This window comes from Parus major, chromosome 2, assembly GCF_001522545.3.
Source record: "Parus major isolate Abel chromosome 2, Parus_major1.1, whole genome shotgun sequence".
Taxonomy (NCBI): Eukaryota; Metazoa; Chordata; class Aves; order Passeriformes; family Paridae; genus Parus; species Parus major.
Window position 1 is genome coordinate 11,906,566 of NC_031769.1, and position 24,946 is coordinate 11,931,511.

Below are 24,946 nucleotides of genomic sequence, written 5' to 3' on the forward strand. Positions count from 1 at the left end.
TCTTTTTCTTTTTCTTTTTCTTTTTCTTTTTCTTTTTCTTTTTCTTTTTCTTTTCCTTTTTCTTTTTCTTTTTCTTTTTCTTTTTTCTTTTTCTTTTTTCTTTTTCCTTTTTTCTCTTTCTCTTTCTCTTTCTCTTTCTCTTTCTCTTTCTCTTTCTCTTTCTTTCTTTTTCTTTTTTCCCTTTTCTTCTTTTCTTTTTTCTTCTTATTTTTCTTTTTCTTCTTTTCCTTTTCCTGTGTTAGATGTTGCTAGCAATTTAACTGACTTTGAAGGAATCTGTAATAGTAAATATTATGGTTTATTATGTTTTTTTCCAACACTTCGCCTATGAAAACAAACTACATAAAAGACACCAGGGTCAAAGACCATTGGAGTAGGCATTGTAGATCCATTACAATACAGTACCCATAGGCAGTGGTTATTTATTGGAATATGTTATGAGTCATGGCAATTCATAACACTACAGTCACTGGAAAATTCCATTTCCCACTCCGAGCCAACATTAGGCTTACAGTACATACAATTTGATTAACTGAGACACAAATGCATCCCAGCAGTTACAGGAGAGTTGTTTCCTTTCTTTCCTAAAATTGAGAGATACTTATTATTTCCAGGAAAATAAATAAGGTCATGTGGAATGAAGCATTTGCAATTCTTGGCAGGACACTTAAAATGAATAAGACTGTACATGAAAGCTTGTTTGTCTGTCAATTTAGTTTCATTTTAAAGATTTCAGTCTTATCATTCATGATTTATGCACAACATGTACTGCCACTTGCTGGTCTGTTCTATAAATACCTTCATAATTTGAATTAAGATAATCTGTTATCTGTGCCTGGTAGATGTATTACAGTTTTGTACTCACTTAAAGTTCCACTAAACCATAAAGCCCTTTTGCATTTTAGATTTAGCTAAAAATATTCACCCATTAAAATAGCAATCATCATTAAAATTAGTTCCCTGATTCTACTGATTAATTTTAAAGCAACAAGCAAGGTTTCTGAAAATTTACAATTAAACATATTTTTAGACAAAACCTGACAATTTTTAAGTCTAGAGAAGCAATTAGCTGGCATAAAATCTGCAGGACACAGAGCGAAGAGGAAGTAATTTGAAATAAATACATATATTAATATAGACATGTCATAAGAATATTGCCAGAGGCAACAGAGTAGTACAGCTACAAATGTTTTAAATGAGAATATTTAAGACCCTTCCAGTTCTCTCCAGACAAATGTGGATCCTTCTATAAAGGGGACAGGTTGTTTCTTTGTGAATATATAGTTTCAGGTAAAACGAGTTTCAAACTTTTCATCTCGTATCACCTCTGTAGTTTCAGTGAGACAAATGTGAGTAGTTGGCTTAGGAGATGCAAGATAATAAGATAATTACATTCTGGTAAATAGGCATTTTCAGTCACATGTGGAATTTGAATCTTATATTCACTTTTGGCTGTTGCTAAAGAGAGGGAATAACCTGTTCTCCATATCTTTGACAGGGAGAATAAAAAGTGGTGGAGCCAAAGTGCAGTAAGAGCTATAGCCTAAGTCTTTTAGGAAATGCTAAATCACTGGCACAGACTGCTCAGAGAATTTGTGGAAATGCCATCACTGGAGATCTTTAAGATAAGTTAGGCAGTAAAAGGTCATAGCTGGATGTCTTTATTCAGTCATTCTAAGTATCACATAAATGTTCTGAAAAGCATTTAAGAGCTATGTAAAGATATTTTTTACATGAAACCATAAAATATTTTGTATGTTTCTTCAATATTCATTTACAATCAGAAATTTGAGATTTGGGTCTTTATTATTTTTAATTTTCCTATTTTCTTTCATTTGATTATCTGAATCAAGAAGAAGACTTGGATACTTTCTTTTCTTTTTATTTTTTTTTTTTGTGGACCATTTCTCATGTGCTGGGGTCCATCAGTTGGTAGCTACTGGACTAGAAAAACCACTTGAATCTCCCTGTCATCTTGTTTGCCACAAATAGTTTCTGAAAGATGGTCTTTCTGTTTAAAATTTAAATTATGCTTAAAAGTCAACTGAGTAATACAAATTCTAATTTTAAATCTGAAAACAAGCCAAAGTCTGTAACTGCCAAGTACTGTCATAGTATAGGAAATATTAACATGGGTGCAACCCTAAACTTTGGCACATTCTAAAACTTTTTAACAGTAGGATGCTACTAAAAGAAAGATGTAATGGCATATATTTTTAAGCTAAGGACAGCCATTACCCTTAGATTATGGGGGCAAGGGGAAGCCCTGCATAGGCCAACAGATTTTTTTTCTTTTTTAATAGGAAAGAACAAAATATCTCTTTAAGTGAAATAAGCCCATTTCCTTCTCTTAAATAACCAATGTGTCAAACAGAATTTTAATCTATTTATGACATTTTTAAATTATTTTATGACTTTATAGCTCAAGAACATTGAACATCTTACAGATTTCAAGCAGCAAAACAAACAAAAAAAACAACCAAGCTGCAATCTCCCCTAGAAGCATGATGGGGCCCATGAATGAGTATTTGTTTTCAAGTTTGTGAGTCAAGGAATTAAATATTGTTCAGCTAACAGTACCTTCAGAAGCAGTCATAAAATATGGGTGATGGACTTAAATTGAAAATAATAGCAATCTAAGGGCTGTCCCAGGTGACCACTGGACAGTAACCACTCTTGAAATGCCATTCTTGAGCCTTTTAAAGAGCAGTGGTAGATTTTTTTAAAGGGTGTGGGAAAGGGAAGAACCAACTTGCAACAGACTGTTTTGATGTGTCAGGGCAAGACAGAAATAATTAACTGGGACCTACCTGTCTCTGCTGTACAAGGAGCACATTGTGCAGAGCTCACAGCTCTCTCTTTGTCCTTCTGAGCACTGCAGGGATAAACAGGAGTGACTTAAGCTCTAAGAAACAGCTCCAAAGCCTCCTGAAGCCAAGAGTCTCATGATCAGCTCCTTGATTTGGCTCAGATTCCCTGTGTGCATTGTACCCACTCAGTAAAAAAACCTGTCCTTCAGAATAAGCAAAACACCTGGTAACAAAGGTAGCAACACTGGTTCCTATCTGCCTCAGCTCTCTCTGTACACTGAATAACGAAATTTGGCTTTTTGTTCCATATTTTGTAAGAAGGACTGGCATACAATAAACATATAGAAGTTTGAGGCTTCATTCCCTCACTATCCAACATACAAAGCTGTTCCTTCCCCCTCTTCTGTGTCCCTACAATATTCCCCTGATCCACATTCTCATATTTAGCAGATAAAGGAGATCAATAGAGCTGAAACTTTGTTTTGCTTATCAATCAAGAAGATGGAAGGGCCTCATGGGCTGTATTGCTGTTTCAGTTTATGGAAAAGAGAACTAATTTCCTGCTTCCTCTTTAAGAGAAGTAGCTCTGGTCTGCTCACAGCCAAAGGCAGCATTGCTCTCTTCTCTAGGGCCACACATGGTGAGGCCTTATAATTAATACGGTATAAGCAGACTGTGAATTGATATATTAATCCAAAAATTATCCAGTAAAGACTCACTTCTGACTGGGAATGGTTAGTGCCTTCTCCTGACCATCTGAAGAAGAGACAAGTCTGTATCCATTCCATCAGACTTCAGCCATGTGAAAGCGATGTTACTGGTTTAAGCAACCGCCTGTGTTCTCATTGCAGCTGAAGGAAAGGGAATATGTTATATAATACCCATCTTGGCAGTAGATACATCACTTTCTGGAGATGTCAACTGCTCTCCAAAGACAATACGGGCTCCTGGAAGACAAGGCTGGAAGAGGGCCCGTCCTTTTAGATGGTGCACGTTAAGTGAGATGAATTCTGCCAACAGGCTGCTGCTGCTATAAATCACTGCATGCTTGTGCCCAGTCCCACACCAACACAGCTCTCTCAAAGCAGCTGTAAGAAGTGACAGCTGCCTGGCAAGATACTAGACTTAAATACGAGCAGATAAGAAGTGAGATGGAGTGATTTTGAACTTGGAAGGAAAAAGAGGAAAATATGAATCATCCATTTTATACAGTATATTATACCTTTTATGGTTCAAAGCAACATTTGTGTGACACTCCCCACAGAGGGTAAATTTCAAATAGGTTCTCTCCAGATGTTTTTCAGCCATGTATCAAAAATGTTCTAATATTCATCTGAAATGCTATACTGCCTCTCTATTTTACTTCTTAAAAAATTCAAGTAAAGCAGAAAATAGATAATAAACAGAAACTTTCTCAAGAGGCTTTGGTTGTTTCTAAGCATTAAAAATAAGGAAAACTTGCTATTTCAGTAAGATTTAATGTTTATCTGCTTTAAATCCTGGAAAAAAAAAATAGGTAGCATGGGAGGTGAAGGGAAGAAGCTTCAGAACTGATTAAGGATGTAGATTTAGGTGGAACATTTTTGGATTTACGACAGATTTTATGTGTGGTTTTTATGGTTTTGTTCACCACTCATAATTCCCATTTTATAAGCATAAATCTTCTAAGATACCTCAGAAATGAACAGACACATTACCCGTTTCTGTGTGTCGTGAGTGACCATTATCATCTATCTGCTTCGTAAGGAAAGTCTGGCAGTTCAAATCCTTTTAAAACAAAGGGACAGCAGACCAGACTCAGGCAAATGCTCAAATGCCAATAATGGCTAAAAGCAAAATTCTTGGCAATGAAAAAGAACTAATGAAGGGGTTTGTGACTGAGATGTAAATAACCTTTTTGTTTTCTCTTGCTTTCTGTTGCTCCATATTTTATGTACAGAATTAACTAGGAATATTTGATAATCCTAGGAGAGAGGCTATTTATTGATCATGGTTAGTTCTGCCTGCCATGCTTGCAGTGCTCTGAAATTCATGCTTTAATTTGCATGAACTGAGATGATTGGCCTGTGTAATGATTAATTATTATTATTAATTTGGAAGACATTTAATTAAACTTTAAAGGAATTAGGCTATTGATGGCAATGGGTATATTAAATGGTTTCAATACGTACTAAGACCCACAAAAATTGCATATGTAAGGAGATGGAGATAAAACTAAATAGGAAACTGCCAACAACAGATGGTCAAGCCTGTGTTACTGTTTCAGATCTACCTTGAGATCACAGGAACAAGGTTTAGTTATATGAACTCTTTATATATTATTTTGTAGCACATTGGTTTTATTTAAATTTGTGTGGTTGTAGGAATTGATTCCTCTCCAGGAGTTTAGACTCACGTAATCCTAGGATGATAGTTCTCTCCCTTCCTCTTTTTATTATGCACAAGAGGAGAAATCTTGTTTCAGAAAGACGTTCTTTTAGGTACCAGGAAGATGACAATCCAACTGGTGGACATCCTGTTCCTCAAAAACTGTGTCTGCATCCATTTCTCACACACTGCAGAAAAGGGAAAGGTGAGAGACCTCTTCAAATCTGGCAAGCAGCAAAGCTTCTGTGATGTCAACCTAACATGCTGGCAACACACAGATTATCAAATTAACTTTGAGTTCTAGGAGAACTTCCAGACTGACAGATGTAACCTTAGCTAGAAAATCAGGCACTGTGGTGAGTAAACTAAAAATACAGAGCAACTTGAAACAAGATCTTGTCTTTTGGAAACTTTGTGAATTGTCAGATTTGATTTTATTTTCTCTTTAGCATGAGAAAAACACTAAAAAAAAAATCAACCAGATAAAGAAAACTGTGAAATTAAAACTTAGGTTCTCCCTGAATTTCAACATGATTTTGGACCTGCTTTGCAGGAAGTAAATTGCAAGTATTTCAGCAGATTAGAAACATCAGTTTAGATCCAGAATAAAAACCAAAGCCTAATGTATAACAACAAACACTTCCATTTTTCCAAAAAGGTATGTTGAGAGATGTGTCATCCTGGGAGATTTTTGTTTGTTTCTTCTGTTGTCACTGTTATTTTTTTGCTTGGGTTTTTTATGTGCATGGAATTGTCATTCTTTAATAGTCAAGAAGGGAGAGCTCTTAAGCACAATAGTGATTTGTTGTCATTATTATATGAGTTTCTCTTGACAATTGACATTAGAAAAGGAACCTTGAAGTTGGCAAAGACATATATTCCTCCAGAACATTGAGCCTAGTGTAATAATGTCCCATCCTTTCAGAGATCCAGAATGTCCTTTCCTCTGCTGGATATTGTTCTAAAAATTTCTTCCAGGCAAGCTAACAGTAATTTTATCCATCTATCCACTGTTAGCAAGATATAAGAATAACTAATAAAATAAAAATATAGCAGAGCCACAAATACCATTATATAGAGAACTACATAAAAAATTAGATAAAATATTGAATAACTTTCCTTTTTTTCCAGTGTCATATGTATTTAAATGCTGTAACCAATGAACTGTTTTTCCCATCTGCATTCCTTAGAAGATAGTTAGCATTTTTCACCCCTTTCCAGCAGAAGTGAACTAAAACCTATACCTGTTCCTTAAAGCATTTACATATTTGCTTGTCTTTAAGCTTTGGTTCAGCATATTGGGTATTCAAATGGACAGAATGTTATTTGGGGTGATTTTCTGAAGCATAAGAGTAAGTGTTGCTCAGGAAGATACTAATGAGCATCAGTTTCAATTTTTGGCTGTGTAAATATATCAGAAGATCCTCTGCATAGTGTAAAATTCTTTGATGTTCTTATGTATTTTCAGATTCACACTTATGTATGCAGTCAACTGTATCAGGATCTGTGTCTCTGATTGCAAAGTCTGGATGAGACCAATAACTCCAAGGCATGTGAATAACCCAGACTGACGTGAACAATTCTGTTAAAAGCAACAAAAATGAAACAAATGCCCTAAGGCAAAAATCCAAGAATAAAGTCTTCCTGCTGTCAGAGGTATTCTGGGAAGTATATTCTCTTATCAATGTCTTTATAACACTAAAATTTGTCTATCAGTTTAAAACAAATTATTCTTTTTTTTGCTGTAACCATTTAGTAAATGACTGCCCAAAGCACTCGTGCCTGATCAATACCTGAATTTCTCCAAAAGCATTGCTTTTCAAGCAGCATTTTTCAGCTCTGAATATTAAACCAGTTCCACTCATTTCTCCATCAACTTAAAACATTTTTATCACATATTATTTTCTGCTAAAATGGAGAGTGCTTCATTTCAGTTTGTTGTTATTCTTGAAGCCTGGTGATAGCAGCACTGCTCTTAGTGCCAGTGGACTTTCATAAAATTAGTAGCTGGTAATCCTTCTTATGTTTTGCTATTTACATGTGCCAAGTGCTGCACTCTGGATCACACCAGGCTTTCATTGCAGTGAAAATCTCTCATAAAATATTCCATCAGTTTTATTTTCTGAGAAAGTTATTCAGCTGGGTTCCATTCATTACAAAGTTTGTAGAGGCCAGTACATAAAAAGTACATACTGAATAGACACCATGCAGCAAAAAAGAAGTTTTTTTAAGATAATACACTAAACAAAGAAACACAAATCAAACAAAACCATGCAGTAAGATATAATATTTAAATAAGGTCATATTGCTAAGTAGTGAACAGATTTATTGTTTTATCTTTTGGAATTCAGAAATCAGCTTCCACTCTTTCCATTATTTCTCATAACAATTTTCTGTCTCTGTGAAGTTTTTCAAAGAGAGAGCTGTCTGTAATTGATCAGTCTTCTTAATAGCAACATGAAATGCCTGCAGAACTCTTTTACTTCAGGGCTATTAGTCTAGTATGGAGGAATCCCTTCTTCTCAGAGTCCAACACACATATGCTGGCAAACAAAACATAGCTGTTGGATCAGAAAAGCTGTGCAGATATCAGATTACCATATGGGGAAAATGAGAAGATGAACTGTTAGCATGGGAGAAATTCTGCTAATGTTCATCTTAATTCTGTGAGCTTACTTGGCAATAGTATAAGCATATCCAGAAGATCCTCCAGGCAAATCCCCACTTGTGGACAAGTAAGGAATTCTACCAGCTGAACAAACTGTAGGTGAGTGAAGTACAGCCTGTCTGAGGCAAGCGTGCACGAGCAGCCATGTAACTGAGAAGGGATTTTCTCACCTGATGCTCTTGCTGAATATCTGCTAAAGTTGCCCCTTTCCTTGGATTTGCCATTTATGCTGTCTTGGAAACAGAAAATAAGCTGTAAGTGCAACACCAACTTTGTCCTTTGCTGTTGTTTCTGCCTTTACATCCATCTGGTTCTCAGAAACAACCTAATTCTCTCACATTCCTGGAAGTGAACGGATCCATCTGTTTGATAAGAGGGTGAGTCAGCATGAGAGCTCAGTATCTGTATGAAGGACCCTTAGTAACAGATATGAAAAAAACCAGATCATGTTTGCAAATTATATTACATTTCATTGTTATAACAGAGAAAAATGTCTCCATTTCTTTCAAACATTAATCAAATACATTTTTATGTTGATAATTTTGGTTTTATCTTTGCACTTCTGAAATGAATTCTGCCACCACAGATATCATTTGATGTAGATGACATTTTCCTTCAAAACTCATATGGATATACCTTGAAGATACTGATTTTTACCTAGAATCAGTTTAAGCATTTAAAAAGTTTCATTGAACAACAGGAAGTATATCTGTCCATCCTTTGCTTGACATGTAGTTTGAAGTCATCAACAAATACTAGTTTTCCTCCATGAGAGAAAAAAACCCATCAGTGTTAAAATCTGACTGGAAAACTTATCAAGAAAAGGGACATAACTTTCACAATCACTAAAATTCATCAGTTGTAGAAGTCAGCTTGAAGACAACGTCACTGGATAAAGGCACAGAGAGTGCTTTGATGCTCTTTCTGGCAGGTGAGTACCTCCTGTGATTTTACAGCAGCAGATTTCTCAGTTGTATCTACTTTACTTCACACTGGAGAGAAATTACGTTACTCTTGTCTGAGAACAAACAGACCTGAAATATGCAATTCGGTGTAAACTATGAAGTTGGTTATTTTGTATCTTTAGTATCTGGCTGGATTTCCTTCTTAGCTCTTTATCTACTTATTTCCACTATTTATGTTTGGATGTGTTCTGTCCATGTCTGACAAAAAAAAGTTAATTTTGGCTGCTGTATGCAGAGATAGGTGCCAAACTGTGAATTTTCTATTAAATGGTATGCCAGCATGACTGGTTCATGTAGGGGTCTCTATGTAAATTTGAGTTTCCAAAGCATGTCCATGACTCTTTCTTCCATGCAGTCACTTAGCTGAATTAATCTACTCTAGTTCAGCTTTCAAGCACTCTTGATAGAAAGCCATTTATCTGTGAGTGGGATATCTCCTAATTGCTCAGTTCCATACAACTTTCTAAGTAGACTTTTACCCATCCCTTTAAGAAACAGAGGCATAAAGTAGAGGTTTACAGGTCTGATTGAATGCAGGGAAATTGCCAGGTTCATTTAGATCTGTTGTCAAACAATGAGTCTTTAAATAATTTACCTTAAGACAGAAAAAAACACTTCCAGAAACAGCAATATTATTTTTTGGAAGGCATTGGCTCTGTGAATGGTGGCTGCTGCAACTTCATACTCCTCTTGACATGTGCCCCCCACACACAGCAAGTCTTTGAAGCACTGGATAGAACAGCACAGAAATTGCCAAGAACAAGCATGGCTGGAATAGACTGATCAATCCTGGAGAAAGCACTAGGAAGCATCAAAGTGTCTAAATAATTTTTCCTTTTATCCCCATTAGACAGCTGACGCTGTTTATATGCTCTAGCCAGATACAGTAAAACTCATTTGGTTATTTTTATAGCGGGAAATGTCTGTTTAATGCCAATTTCATTCCATTTAGGGTGGTATTTAATATTCTACTCAACCTGAAAGTGGTATAATGTCATTCCAAAGCAACAGTACTTACTTACAGACTGGACAGCTAAGGAGATAGAAGACCAGTTTCAGCTGCTGGTTCTACACATAATCTCTAGGGCAAACAACTGCCCATTTATTACCAGCAAGATTAAAACACTTTCTTTCTGTTGTGTCCCATGAGATACAAAACTGAAATGTTTAGAGAAGGGGGTCCAGGAGTCTGGATGAGAAAAATCTTCACAGGAAGAGTTGTACACCACCGTGTTAAGCTTTGGATGTCAAACTGTAACTATAAGAAACAAATTCCTAGAAACAAATTATTCCTTCTACCTACAAATTTACACAAAATGAATCAGAGTTACATTTGTTGTACTTTCAAACACTTACTTTTTCAGAGACAGCATGTTTCTTTTTCATGTTTTCAAATGCACAACCTGGTCCTTTGTATGCTGCTGTCATGGTGTGATTTGTTCCAGGTTTGTGCCTCAAGCTCCATCTCTCTGTCCATGTGTGCATGGCCTCACTACAGATTTAAAAGCTACACTTATTTCCTATTTTCTTATTTTCTCAAATATGAATACCATCACCTTGTAATACCAAGGTTTAATTTTCACTCATTCAAATAGTTTTCTATTCATGATTACTTTGCAGGTTTGCTGTTTTTTTTTTTTTTTTCCTGGAGGCAAACAGATAAAAATTGCAGTCATTGTATGTATATATTTGTATATGGGTGTACATGTGTGTATCTGTACAGATATCCATATATTTGTGATCCAGCAGGCAGTGGGAGATTAGAGATTGTGCTTTGTGACTGTGGAACTGACACTTTTAATTAATAAGTCTTGGGACACATTGTACTCTGGGCAAGAGAGAAAAAGAAGCTTTGTGTTAATGCCTTGGTAATAGACTGCTCACAGGTGAAAAAGCAAGGACTTTTAAAATGAAAGGACTGGAATTTTTGGTTGCTTTTTTTCCCTGCCATGTGCTTCCAAGAGCTTGAGAAGTCTGAGTAAACACCCTTCACACAGAAATTCCTGTGATATTTGACTCATGCAGCCAGGACTCTGTTCCAGTCCATTCCAACGTAGTCACTGTTTTGCCTGATAACTCCTGTACAAGCCATGTGCCTGGTACACTAGTGGGGAAACTTTCCAAACTGGCAATAGATGACTGCCAGTCAAATGGAAATAATTAATGTTACAGACAATGAAGCAGAGATTAACAAAGAAGTCAGTCAATTGGATCCTGTCCTAGTGTTTACTGATGACAAAGGCTTTGCTGCATCTTAGACATTTTATTTTATTTTTTCCCAGAACAATCCCATTCTCCAGGTTGTTGTTACTGCCTTATGAGTTGGACTTACACAATAACTTCACACAGATTAGAGCTGTGATCCTCTGTCTTCCTGATTTATTTGGACAGATCCTTCAACATTTATATCATCAGTATGGATTTTCATGTTGTGGTTTAAGAAGGTTTCTTTACCACCAGTGTTTCTTATTTAAATGTGTGGCAGGACACCAGAAAACTTTATGTGCTCTGAGAGAAAGAGAATAAAACATGTGCATTTCTTATTTATTTATTGTAATTATTTTTTATTTTATTTTGACATTTGACATTCTCTTGCTTCCAGACATGGGCTCATGTTAAGTTCAAGAAAATGCTGACAGTCTGAAAGGGTGCTCAGGCATGTGTTTAACATTAGCACATCTTTAATTCCTTTGGGCATTCAATATTCAAAGTATGTTTAAATATCTTCCTGCTTGCGACATTAAATCTTTCTCTTCATTTCTGTAGCCAACCTTTGTCTGTACCCAAGGCATCCTTTGTGCTCATTTTCATACTACTCTTCAAATATTATCATTTCTAGATTTACCCTGAGAGACCTAAGCATATGAAGAAATGCTTATGAGAAATGTATATGTGCATATGACAAACTAAGCAGGACAATTTTTGTTTATATTTCAATGAATAGCGTATATGACAATATGTTAAAGTATTTGTTTTAATCTGTTGATTTCTTTTTCTTATGAGATGAAAAATATTTTTAACCTCATCCAAAAAATGTTTTCCTCGTGCTATGAGAAGGAAAATGACCCTGTGAAATTTGATACAAATTTTGTAAATTCAAAGTAGTTACAGAAAGAGTTCAGTTTTGAATACTCAAAGGTCAGAATACATCCTGGAGTTACTGAAAAAAGCCTCAGGAAAACCTTTGTTCAGATTATTTAACCAGAAAATCTAGATGCATATAAAATTATAAATATATATATAAATTATATACATATATATTAGAAATCTATTAAATATGGGTTCATACCTTGAAAACACCATGACTGAAATGTCTCAGACAGACAGGTGCCTTGAGCAGGATTCACCTGACCCCTAAAAGGACTAAACTGTAAATGTCTACTCATAGTAGGTGAAATAAATTATTTTCTATAGTCCACTAAGACAGATTTTAAGTATACAAAATGTTCATAATTTCAACAAAAACTGCCTAATAAAAGGAGATGTGATCCAGCCTGGGGATACTCAGGCTCTAAGAAGTAGAGCCGTATACACAAAAAAACATTACTTTCTGTGCCATTTTTTATTTTTTCATTTATGGTTTTTACATAATGGTGATTTCCTATGCTATTCACTCATATGTTACTTCAGTTTTGGGGTTCTGTTTACATGGCTTCAGCCTTACCTATCCACAGTAATTATATGGCTCCCTCTTTATTCAGTAGGACTGAGAGGCAGATCTGAACTCTGGGGGTACCTGTCCCTCTCTGCTACGCCTTGAGAATGCCACTGTGTCTAACAGAAAAGATGCTCAACTTCTACCTTATTTTTTTTTACCTTACCTTCTGTCTATTTGACACTACCCTTAGTGTCAAATAAAATAGACTTAAATAAATAATTAACTGCTATTGAGAACATCACAGGTAGCAAACAAGATTTTTTAGCAGTTTTAGTGATCTTTGGGTTTTTCCTTTCACTGTCCTGTTTGAATCTGACTTTCCCCATCTATTTTTTAAGATCTCATAGATTACACCAAACATTGTGTGATCATAATCTCTTGCCTGACAGCTGCTCTGGTGTGATTTATAAATGTTTCTCTGATATACCTGGCTTTCTGGTGAATCTGAAATTGTGCACACTGCGAAACTAATGGCAGCAGTTTCGCTTCCTCTCACTCTCTGCTGGATGCCAGCCCAGGAGCAAACTGCAACTGTGCCAAGTTTCAGGAACATGTTCCTGAGTTCAGAAATCTCTCATACACCTGTCCATTGTTATTACAATTCACAATATGCATTTCTTCTTCCAGCTGTCCTCCACCATGCTGGCATGTGTTGCTCTGCATAGCAGACCTCTGTTAGATTTTCAGTCTCTGCAGTAGAAGGCACAACAGCAAAGGATTTATTTCACTTTTCTGTGTCCTTATGGTTTACTCTCTAAAAAACCAGGCACTTTACAATTACCATTACTTTCCCACTGTACTCAGAGAGAGAAAGGGAGTGGATAATTCGGAATCATCTACTGAGAGTGTCTTTGGATTGACTATGCTTGTCAGTAGTGCATTGCTTGTTTTGAAGAAAGAAAGAAGGAAAGTGGGGTTTGACCCCATACATGTTTTCAGTGGTCATGAAGGCAATTCTCTTTGTATTTAATCCAAGACAAACTTACACAATTCAGTAGAACAATAGGACCAGGGACATATTAATATTAACTGACTCCGTAGAGGTCAAGTCCTTCAGATTTTAAACAAGAACATCTAATTTAGGAGTCTGTATTTTGCCACTGACTGTACAATGGAACTAAATTCCCCTTTGTGGCACTTAGATGCTTAAAAATAGACATCTGCTCCCCACTAAATGATGCAATTGACCTCCTTGAAGTAACAACGGATCTCCAGCAGCCTACCCCCCAGCTCTTAACCTGCTGCTCCACATGCACTTATACTCCACCGAAATTCCATGGGAGACATATGTAGGAAGCTGAACAGTAAATTCTGGTTCACTTAAAATATTAAATAAATTAAAAAAAATAAATATTAAAAACATCACTGGAAACCAGGGAAGCATTTAGTCTATCTCTGAATTTTTATTGAAATGCTGAAGCAAAATTATTTCAAGGTTTATGGATTAAAATTGGTAGTAGTTCTATATTATTTTATTTGGATTTCTTTCCTTACCTGCTACTATGATGGTCTGATTGCACACCTATATATTTTTTCCCATAAGTTCATTTCAGCAGATTTTAGAAAGTCGGTTTTGCTGACCAGAACAAGTAGGGGACACGAAAAGGAAGTGCAATTTGGAAAAAGAAGGTTGGACACAAGAGTTGTTATTATCCTGTTGGGTCAAAACCTTTGAAATTGTTCATATATGGGGAAAGCATGGAGGTGAATTCTTCAAAGCAAGTGTTACACTGTGTACCAGATAAGATTAACCTGAGATTTCAGCTTTGGCTTTCTATCAGGCACAAAAGCTTTCTATCCTGTGAAAGATGGCAGAGAAAGCCTGTCCTGCCTCTGTGCTGCAGGAACGAGGGGAGCGGGCTAACATGCTGGAATTTCCCCCCAAAGAAGCACTGCCTCAGTCCTGTACAGACCTTATTTCTAACACTTGATCTCTGAGGTGAGAGTGCTGTTTGTACAGCACAGGCAGCAGTTTCCCTTGGGAGTGCCCCCATCACTGCAGGGGCAGAGGTTTCAGTGATGGAGCCATGTCCCAGGGCAGACAAAACCCAGGGCAAAGGCAGAGCAGGAGGCTGAGCAAAGGCCCCATTCCATTCTCCACATCACTGCATGCTCCAGGCACACTGTCCCACGAGACAATGTCCTTGCTGTGGAAAGAGGGATAGCACTTTTGTAAGCAAAACCCTGGCAGAATATTTCATTCCCCCATGGAGAGCTGATACTCAATACATTTGTCATCACTGTGGGAACATGGTGTTTCTTTAATTTTTGATTTTTGTCTACCTTAATATTCCAGACACCAAAACTTGTCTCTGCCACTTGGAAATGCAGATTAGGAGAGAGGTAAGAGCAAGTGACTTTAAAATGACCCAGAGGCATAAGGTTAACTCTTATTTTTAGTTTTTTAGCATTTGCTTAAGAGAAAACCAAGCACGCTCAAAACAAATTAGAAGAGTGTTTTGTCCTTAGTTTATATAAGCATGAATGCCTCTTGCTCCTCAAAGTCCATGTTTATTTAACGTTGACATCTGGAAAAAGAGTCACACTTACATATTCCTAAAGCAGACTTTTTGTTGCTTGTCATTCAATGTCATATAGTCTTTATTACATTAAAAGATCAAAATTAAATAGTTTTCTTTGCTGGTGTTAGGTATCTCAGACCCACGAAACTTTGTCTTCCTAACTCTTCATGAATGACATGATGCTATATTTCATAAAAAATCTATTTCAATTTGGTAATAACTTCAACATAGGTCAAAATACAGCTGCTAGGGACAAACATTTAATGACATTAGTGTTTTGTATTTCTATGCATAATGTAAGTGGGTTATACAATTTAGCACTGATTAACTGCTGGTGAGCCATTTCCAGGAAGTAACCAAGGTCTTCTAGTCATTCAAATCCTAGTTAGAAAACAAGGGAGGAAACTCTGTTGGAACCATTGTATCAGAAAGATTTTTAGTAAAGGAGGATAGCTGCCCTAATACAGTTTGAAATAGCCATAAATTTCTTAATGCATATTTCTATGTCCTCTGAGCCTGACATGGGAAAGGAGGGGAAGACTGGTGGTATCTAAGCAATGCTATCTAAAGGTATTACACCTGCAAAAGGAATGTGTTTCGAGTACGTGTGCTGTTGCTTTGGGGGAACTATATTTGATTCTCCTGTGTAGAATAAAACATAATCCTTCAAAATGCTAAGCCACAAAAATTGCAAATTTTTCTGTTTTTTTGGGGAAAAAAGTATTTGAGATTTTAGGTGTTTTTTAATTAGCATATTGAATGACAAAGAATAAACACCAACACTGTAGGAAATCAGAAAATTTTATTTGATGGAAAACATTTTCTCTCTGGTTTAAATGTTTTGCCCAAAAGTTTAATGGAAGTTAATCAAACAAAGAAAAGAAAAGAGGAAATGAAGAAAACAAGCCCTCAGTAAAACCAAAAGCATTTTTTGTTTTCAAAGGCAAAAAAAATCAATCAGATATTGTTTCCTTCATTTCCTTGTTTTGGTGAAAAGCCATAGGAATTAAACTGGTATAATTGAGATCAAACCAAAACAACATTTTGTCCTGATTTCCATTCTGGCCAGTGTCAGAAGCTGCTGATGACCTCTAGTGCACAGCAATTACTCCACACCTCTGTGGCACACTGGCACCCAGGATTTCTGTCGTGCAGCATTTGCCTGCCCCAAGCAGCAGCGTGCTGGGACGGGCTCCCAGCTGCCTCAGCAGCAGGATGGGCAGTCTGGAGTTAAATAGGAGACAATTCTGAGCAGCAGGCTGCCATCAGCATGGTGTTTCTGCAGATTTTTCAGATTTCACAGCTGTGGGTAGGGCATATCTTCTCCTCTTGTCCCAGCCCAGCAGCATCTCCTGGGAAGAGCACAGATCTGTGCCAGGGGAGGACAGAGCAGCTGCCCCACTGCACTGCCTCTCTCTCCTGACATCTGTCTGCATCCAGCCTGGATCCTGCTCTCTTTTCCTGGAGTAGTTTACTTGGCTGTGGAGACAAGCCATCTGTGGCCAAACTTTAGGCCATATTTACCTGAGACAATCTGATTTCTGCTCTGTGTGCCCCCATGCCACGAGGATGCATTGCCCTGATTCAATACCCAAGAAGGTGTTATCCTTCAATTCACAAAGCATCAAACTAGGGAGTAGTTATTTTCCTGCACTTCAAATAAAAGCTAATACATTATCTGTAGCTTTTTAAAGCAGTGATTTGTGTCATGGGTCCTGCTAAAAACAGCCAAATGTTATGGATGACCCCTTTTACATCTCTTTCCCACATTCTCCACATGTAATATATATTTAATATTTATCATGATGTTTGGAGCTTGTGAAAGAAAGAAAGGAAGAACAAAAGAAAAATAAATGTAGTGGAGCTCAGTGTTTTATACATCTGATATAATCCTGCAAAATACCTCAGTCCTGGTCTGTGAGATTTCTGTCATTTCAGTTCTGGTACCCTTAGAAGTGAGACTGATAACTGTATCAAATTCCATGGTACTTCCTTGAGTTTTGTAAATATGTACCAGGGTAAGGTGACCAAATTCATTCCCAGTGATGACCTAGGACAAGATGAAAACAGCCAGATATTTAAGTGTGGAAGGATTGTGCATTAATCCTCCCCAGCTCTTAGCTGCCCCTACAAATAACTGCTATTTGATACAACAAAGATTCAAAGATCCCAATAAGCAGCATTACAAATGGAGACTCTGGAAGAAAGGCTATCTGGATTCAAATAGATAAAATATTCCATTACGAATTACAATACACATCTACTGCAATAATTTCTGTCAATCAAATTGTCCTAAAGAAAACAGTCAATATCAAATAAGATTCTGCAGTCAATGGGCCATAGTAATTTCTGTTGTTGATCCACTGAGGTTAATAGAGTTGGAAGGGGAATAAATAAATAAGACATAATAGGGAAACAGTATGCCATCTGGAAAATAAATGGAGGAAATAGAGGGAAAACGCTAATCTAGCACATCCAGGGTTTCAATTTCTCCTCTGCTATCTGCACTATCTAATGAGCAGCTGCATGAAGTTATCATGGTTTTCAGGAAAACAGAATCCTATTTCAGGGCAGCCCACAGGTCGGAGCATTACTACAGCTCGAAAAGTCTCTCTTCCAGCTCATTAATTTCCCTTGATCTTACTGTCCACTCCTGACTTAATAGATTCCTCTTTCCTTCTGTAAAAGGAATGGTGACCCAGGGAAACATTTCTCTTTAATGCACCCTGTGGCTTAGTTTTTTCAGACATTTCCTGGTCTCCCAAGGAAAATATTTCCCATAGACCTTTTACTCATACTACAATAACATATTCCCTATGAGCTCTGAATCATCATCCTTTAAGTATACATTTTCTGACCTCTTTGTTCTGCTTTCCCATAGACTGGTGAAGAGACTGTAACTCCCAAGATTGCCCTCTTTTATTTTTAGTAGTTTTTCTATAGACTTACCTGTAATTTGGTTGGTTTTCTTATATTTTATTTTCTGACACCCTATCCTATCCAACCTGTCTTGTATGTTCTGACATTTTCTTTAAAATAATAACAGAATTAATAGTCCTTTTGTATAATTATATATATACATATACAATTCAGAGTTTATACCTCTAGATTGTCCACAATTTGGTGTCTGTTTTATTATTCTCTATTACTGTATAATTGTTATAGGTATATGGTTATGTATCTCTAAATATGCATGTATGCCCAAGTAAAATAGAGATAAGGAAAAGATATTCTCAGACCATGGTACTAAGGTTTCTGATTTGGAGATTGCACAAAGTAGAATATATAAAGTATCATATTTGACTAGAATCTTACAGAGATCTCACAAAATTTAATAAATAATGGAAAACAAGTGACTTTGTTAAAATATTTGATTAAACTATCGAGGAAATTTCAGCTATGAAAGAATTCTACAAAAAAGATCCAGTCTCTGGATATGAAATTCTAGAAATAACTTTTGATTTCAGAGGTATTCAGTTCTAACAGAATGTTTCTAAAGCTTGAGAGTAAAGGGAGATGTGATAGATGTGCTGCAAATCTGACACTGTGAAGGGTCCTTACCCCAGGTAAGTGCAGAGGCACCTCCAGCTCAGCTGCTCCTCTGGGGTTGTCAGCAATTGAGAGGAATATGCATTTCTCTTTTAGGGAGCAATCCATCTGACCTGCTGTAACTGCCTACCTTATGGGGAGATCAATTTAGCCTTAATTCTTATTGACTATATTTTCTCGATCTCTGTTGGCTTAAAGAAATCCACGTTGACCGACTCAAATTTAATAAAATGAATCCCAACACTGAATTATTATCCCAGCCTGTCTTATATATAGAAGAATTATTTTGTAGGAAAAACTGAAATTAAAGGTAGCATGGCCTGCCTAAGGAGTGCAGGAAAAAAGTCTGATGATTCATTAGGTGGGTTTTTTTCATCTGAATCAGCCTTGACTACATGGTTAGGGAATGTGATGAGGATAACATTATTTTCAGTTTAATTCAACCATAGATGCTGAGCACATCTTCAAAAAATCATGGGACAACACTCATGTAAAAGCAATGATTTTAACATAGATTTTAAATAACAAAATAATTTTTCTCCCCTTTAGATTTGATGGATATAACATGGCATCCATCTCCCATCCTAAAATATGATACTATTCTTTCACAGTGCAAAAATCCAACAATTTTTCAGAAGGGAAAAGCTTTGTGAGTTCTTAGGCGCTAAACTTTCTTTATCTAATTTGGGATTTCAGGAAATTTCATCTCTGATGTGAAATCTATGTTATTTTCTTCTGGCATGAAAAAAAAATCTGGTAAGCAGCTGTCCCCACCTCCTCATACCCACCCTAATGAAAATTTGAGTCTGCAATTTGAGGAGCAATTTTTTTTATTTTTTGCAAAGCAGTTTAGTACATTCAACTATTACATATTCAGTCTTGAAGGACTCCAGCTTAAAACCAACCTGAATTTTATAATCAAGCTCTCTGAGAAAGTTGAGAGTTGGGCTGGTCTGAATTATGTCTGTATTCAATGGGCACACAAGTTTTCCCTGCTTCAAAATAAGTCACATTACATTATGAACATTTACATTATAGAGAAAACAACTGGCAGATGCCCCTTCAACCAACAGTTATAAATCAATCCTTCATTGGATTTTCCTGCTGAAGCTAATTCTGTTGAGGAGTCTTGCCAATCTGTAGTCTGTGAAACAGCAGCCAAGGCAGCACAGGAGCCAAGGCAGCACAACATCTCTTTCTTCATTATTTGCTTTTTTTACTCCAATACCAATCCCTTTTTTCCCCAGGACTTTTCTTTTGCAGAAGAAAAGTGGAAAGTAAGGGTTTTAAAAAGCTGTACTTCTGAGGTGTCTCTGGTTGCAATTTGGCTTTGGTGCACATCCCACACCCACTCATGCTGTTGTTTTACAGAAGAGCTGCACAGGGCCAGTTTCACAGCGGCCACAGGATGCTGTGTGGTACCAGTGGGATGCACTGCCCCACATTTCTTCCCTTGGATAGTGTGCCTAGGGATCATACAGTCCTTGGTGATTAAAGACCTGCTTATTTCCCAGCCGTACAAAATTAGTAAAAAAAGGAAAGCAAAAGAAAATGAAAAAAAAACCAAATGTAAAAGGAAATTGATGCACTCGCCTATTGTCAGGCCACATTATAATTAGAGGGCCCAATTAACAATTGTTACTCTTTCTAGGTTCATTTCTGATCAGCTACACTAACATAACAAAAAGCCACTGGCTTGCTAGAACAGAAATGAAGACACAGAATTAGCATTCTTTTCTTCTGAAATCAAAGAGGTTTTATACTTTGGCCTGTCAAACGAATACAGCATTCTGTCCAGAAACATCTCTTTAACAAAAAGTACAGAACTTGATTTTGCTCACTTAATTATTGATTAAGTATTTCTTAAACACAATAGTTTAATAAAATGGGATAAAATTCTTAGTGGAAAGAGTTATTTTCTTCAAAATCACATTACTTATTATCACATTGCCATGGTTATGCTGCAGTTACAGCAGAGGATTTCACATCATTACCCACTATTTCAGCAAGCAACCCAGACATATGACATTACCTAAACCAAACAGTGTTTGGTTTCTCTTTTTCCTTTGTTTTAACAAATAACCAGCGTTGTGTCAACCCTGTGGGTAATGGGATATTTTCTATATTGCAATGGCCTTACAGAGCAGTTCACAAGAATTACTGGTGTGGAGGTTACCTACTCACATTTCCACACACGTAAGCTGTCCCCACTCTGTCAGACCCAGCAGTGATCAGTAATTTATCACCCAGCAGCTGAGCTGTGTGCTCAAAACTTGTGAGTGCTAAGGGAAATCTCCCACTGATGAGGTCCCCCATAATGGTCTCCCAGTGCTCCATTTCCCTCTTGCTCCTCCTGGCAGCTGCATGCCAGAGGATTAGCAACACTTCACAGGAAGCAACGAGGTTGTGGAGAGGCTCCTGATATTGTTATCATGTACCTGGAGCTCAGGTGATGGTGGGAGCAGACCCTGGGGATGGCTTGGTGACCTGTCACACTCCAGAGATGTCTGCATCTCCCCTGTGCTTGGGCTTCCTGCACCAGCATGGCACTGGGACACCTTCAGTCATCAATACTCATCGATACCACTGACCTCATGTCCCTCAGTGACCCAGTTGTTCTGAACTAAGTACCTCATAGCAGCAGCTATTAACTCCTACACACAATCTTAGAGTGAAAAAAAACCAGCTTGAAAAATCTGTAACCAAAAAACACCTTTAGGACAGGTTTTAGGGACTTTGCCCCTGTGCAGTTTGTTAATTATCAGTCCTGTCCTGGCAGGCTCTGAGCTCTGGCACTGTTCTGTGGAGAGCTACAGCCATCACAGGGACATCCAGGGTACAGGGTCAGCAACAAAAACTGCTGCATGTGGTCTTGCCTCCAGTGATACCACGATGACCCGAATTTCTGAGCCTTCCTTTGGATGTTTTTCTGTTATTGTTTGAAAAACCCTCTCATCATGCTCTTATCAACACCTCTGGGAAGGCAAATTCTTTACCTTCCTCAGAGAAAGCCAGCCTACAGGTGTGGAATAATGTGTGAAGACACTTCAGTTTCTGTATTCCAGGTGAGGTCTTCTCTTTGAAAACATCAAAAAATCCCACTACCTGACCAGCATGAACACATGGACTTTCAGCACTGATGTGTTACCTCTGAAGCATTGCTTCAGTACCATAGGGCAAAAATATGGAATCCAGTGTGTATATAATTTCTTTTAAATGGAATTAGTGTGTATATAATTTCTTATAAACAGTTAAGACAGAGGAAACCCCATTTGATCTGCTCGTGAAAAGAAAACAAACTTGGTTTTTAAAAGGCTGCCTCTTCCAAGAAAGGAATGGAAAGACCACACTGTTTAATAAAGATATTTTTGCATTCAGTGTTACCTTTTTACTTCCCGAGAGTTAGTTGCACAGACAGATGCAGATAGCCTGTAGTCTGAGTCACAGGTGCAATTTTTAGGGGAGTGAGATGTGATTGTCCTCCTCCACACCTCATGCTTTCCAGTAAGAGCTGAAACAATCCCCCTGCTTTTCACGTAACCCAAATGGAAAGGAGCGTGTTACAGGGGAGAAGGTCACGGTTTATTTTGGGCCTGCTGTGTCACTCAGGCCTGGCCTCAGGCTCACCCTGTAAGCAGCAGCCTTGGCAGCAAGTCTCAGTGCCAGCTTTTTAGGTTAGAGAGGCCTCGCTCCAGTATCTGCAATCAACATTTCACAGCCAAAGAACTGACACTGACTAATCCCCACTTTTTTTCTCAGGCACACTTTCATTCAGTTAATTAACTTTATTTTCCTTTGATTTGTTTGCAGACAACAGAAAACTATTTAAACAAAGACTTCTACCAAGAAGGGTTATTGATGTTTAAAGGGAAAGGAAATTGCTTAGCTTTTTCTGCAAGGAACTTCAAAAAGAAATGGCTGAAGGAAACCATTGAACTAATTGTATTCTTTCAAAGCCAACACTAACATCTTTCAACTTTCTTATCATTTTAGCAGCACTAATTATTAGCTGTGAGCCAAACACCAATTCCTTTTTATTTTTTTTTTTTTTTTAAGGTATAAGCAGCAACCTCCAGCTCTGTGGAACCCTCCCAGCACAGAGCTGTTGTCCAGCCCTCAGATGAGATGCATGGCACAGGTTCACCAGCCCCAGGAAGAAGCTGGTGGTCGCCCACAGCTGGGTTTGTCTTACTGGGCAAGACACAGTGATCTCCAAGTGCTGTGAAGGGGTGTGAGAAATCCCAAATGGCATTAGGGTAAATGAATCTCACTTTGGTTGTTTAACTCTCTTGGCCTAAATAACATTAAATAGCATCAGTTGCAATTTTTGATTTTTTTTTTTCTTTTGATGACTGATTTTTGCTCTGGTGTTAACATTCATAAGCACATCACAACATTCAAGATGTACTGCTACTTCACATGTATTGTTAATAGTAGAGCGAACTTCAGTGTCTCAGGTCATCTTTCATTAGTTTATGATTAGCTACAAATAAAGCAGACTCTTTGGGTGTGAAGGGTTTTGAAGTTAGACACCATATTTTGATCTCATTATTTAAAATACTTGTACCATTTTCAAAGTTTTCTTAATCTGCCTGCTGCTGACATATCTCGTTTAAGTGAGTAAATAAAAACATCAGGCTTATCTTTGAAGCTGATTACTCTCAAATACCTATTAAAGCTTTTCCTTTCATGTTTTCAGAACCAACTCACCAAGGACAAGTAGTAAACGTTTTCTTTCACCTTCTGACTGAGGTTTATTTACTTATTTAACGGTCTGTTCACTGCAATTGCTCACAGAGGGTTTATGTAATGCAGAATATAGTAATGTTGTAGTTTGGTTTATCTCAGTTTCACTTGAATTAGGTAGAAATGCTTTAATAAATAAAATGGGTAGTGACAGAAATACAGCGTTGCAAGAAAGAATATTTTCAAGCACTTCCTCAGTAAAATAAGAAACTGGGGGCAGAAAGTGATCCACAGAAAGCTCCACCTGAACTGAGGTGAGGAAGAACTTCTTTATTCTACTTCTTTTTTATGAGGGAGAACTTCTTCACTGTGCAGGTGGCCATGCAGAGGAACAGATTGTCCAGAGAGGCTGTGGAGTCTCCTTCTGGAGAGATTCCAGAGCCCTCTGGATGCAATCCTGTGCCATGTGCTCTAGGAGATCCTGCCTGAGCAAGGACTTGAGAAAGAGAGACATTAAAATGAGCAACAATGGAAGTAAATTTAACTAGTAACCAGAGTGAGAGTCCTAAAAACACAAAACAATGAATACTGGGTACTTCTCAGAAGTGTTTCCAGATAATTAAAAATGCCTTTCACATAATTAAAGTCTCACTGAGTGTCTTGATAAGATACTTCATGAATATAGGCTTATTTCAAGGATACAAATCAAATAATAAAACCTATTTTGGAAGGACAGTTTTATGTCTGTGAAACAGATTTCCATCCATTTCATGCATGTAGCTTATTTCTCTTCATCAGTTTGCTTTCTAACTTTAATAGACTTGAATATTGCTGTCCTGTTCAGTCAAGTAAACACTGCTGATTTCAGGGGAGTGCACTGACATGGTCAGTTAATGCTGAGATTGAACTCAAAGGTTTTCCTTCACTTGTGTGAAAATAGAACTTAAAGATAAGATGTGTAACCTGCCTTACACAAGGTGTTCTCATACTATAGGGAACCTAGAACATTTTCCTAAGAAATTTTGGGTTGCACTTTCTCTGTTTCCTACATTATTGAATGTAAACAACAACCACTGCTGGTTGTTGAGGGAGATGTCACGCATACATTGTAAAGTAAAAGAATTTTTGAGAAGATTTTTTTTCCTTCCCTAATAGTTATATTGTTTATAACTTGTATTTGACTGGAATGTTTAAAAGAAAAAAGCCACACTAGTGCACAGCCCCTACTCCCTTTCAAAGGATCTGTAATATTTACATAAATGCGTATAGATTTCTACTTATAAATATCTACATGTAAATATAAATTATTGCTTCAATATAAATAACATTTCTTCTTACATTAATAGCAGTTTTTGTTAAAAATCAACTAGACAGGGATATTTCTCAGGAGTGTTTCTTCAACTAACTTGCAAAAGTTTTAACTCTATGTGAAAGCTCCTAAATAACTAAAGGTAACTACAGAATGCAATAGCTCTCATATCTCTTCAATTCCATTACAGAGTAAGTATCTGGGATTCTTGAAACATTATCATCACTAGAGTGAAGCTTTTAATATAAGTTAATTTACCTTACCTGAGGAGATTTATAACTAAAACACAGAAGTATGGAAAGATAAATTTGGCAGGTCCTGGATAGCTCACCTCATCCATCCCTCTGGTCATTTTGAGATGCATTTAGAACTTTTCCTTAAGGACTTAGTGTAATAGACATACCCAAAGTGC

At 37.1% G+C, this 24,946-nt stretch overlaps 1 long non-coding RNA gene across 1 annotated transcript in view; it reads right to left on the bottom strand.

Annotated features, from left to right (window-relative positions):
• Positions 1-212: 212 nt before the first annotated feature.
• The window catches only part of LOC107214958, a 33,130-nt gene continuing 8,396 nt past the window's right edge, over positions 213-24,946 (bottom strand). Inside the window, exons 2-4 of the long non-coding RNA XR_004500466.1 lie at positions 3,530-3,661; positions 2,811-2,875; positions 213-276 (exon numbers count right to left, since the gene is read on the bottom strand). This is a non-coding gene — a long non-coding RNA (uncharacterized LOC107214958). The remainder of the gene's footprint in view (positions 277-2,810; positions 2,876-3,529; positions 3,662-24,946) is intronic.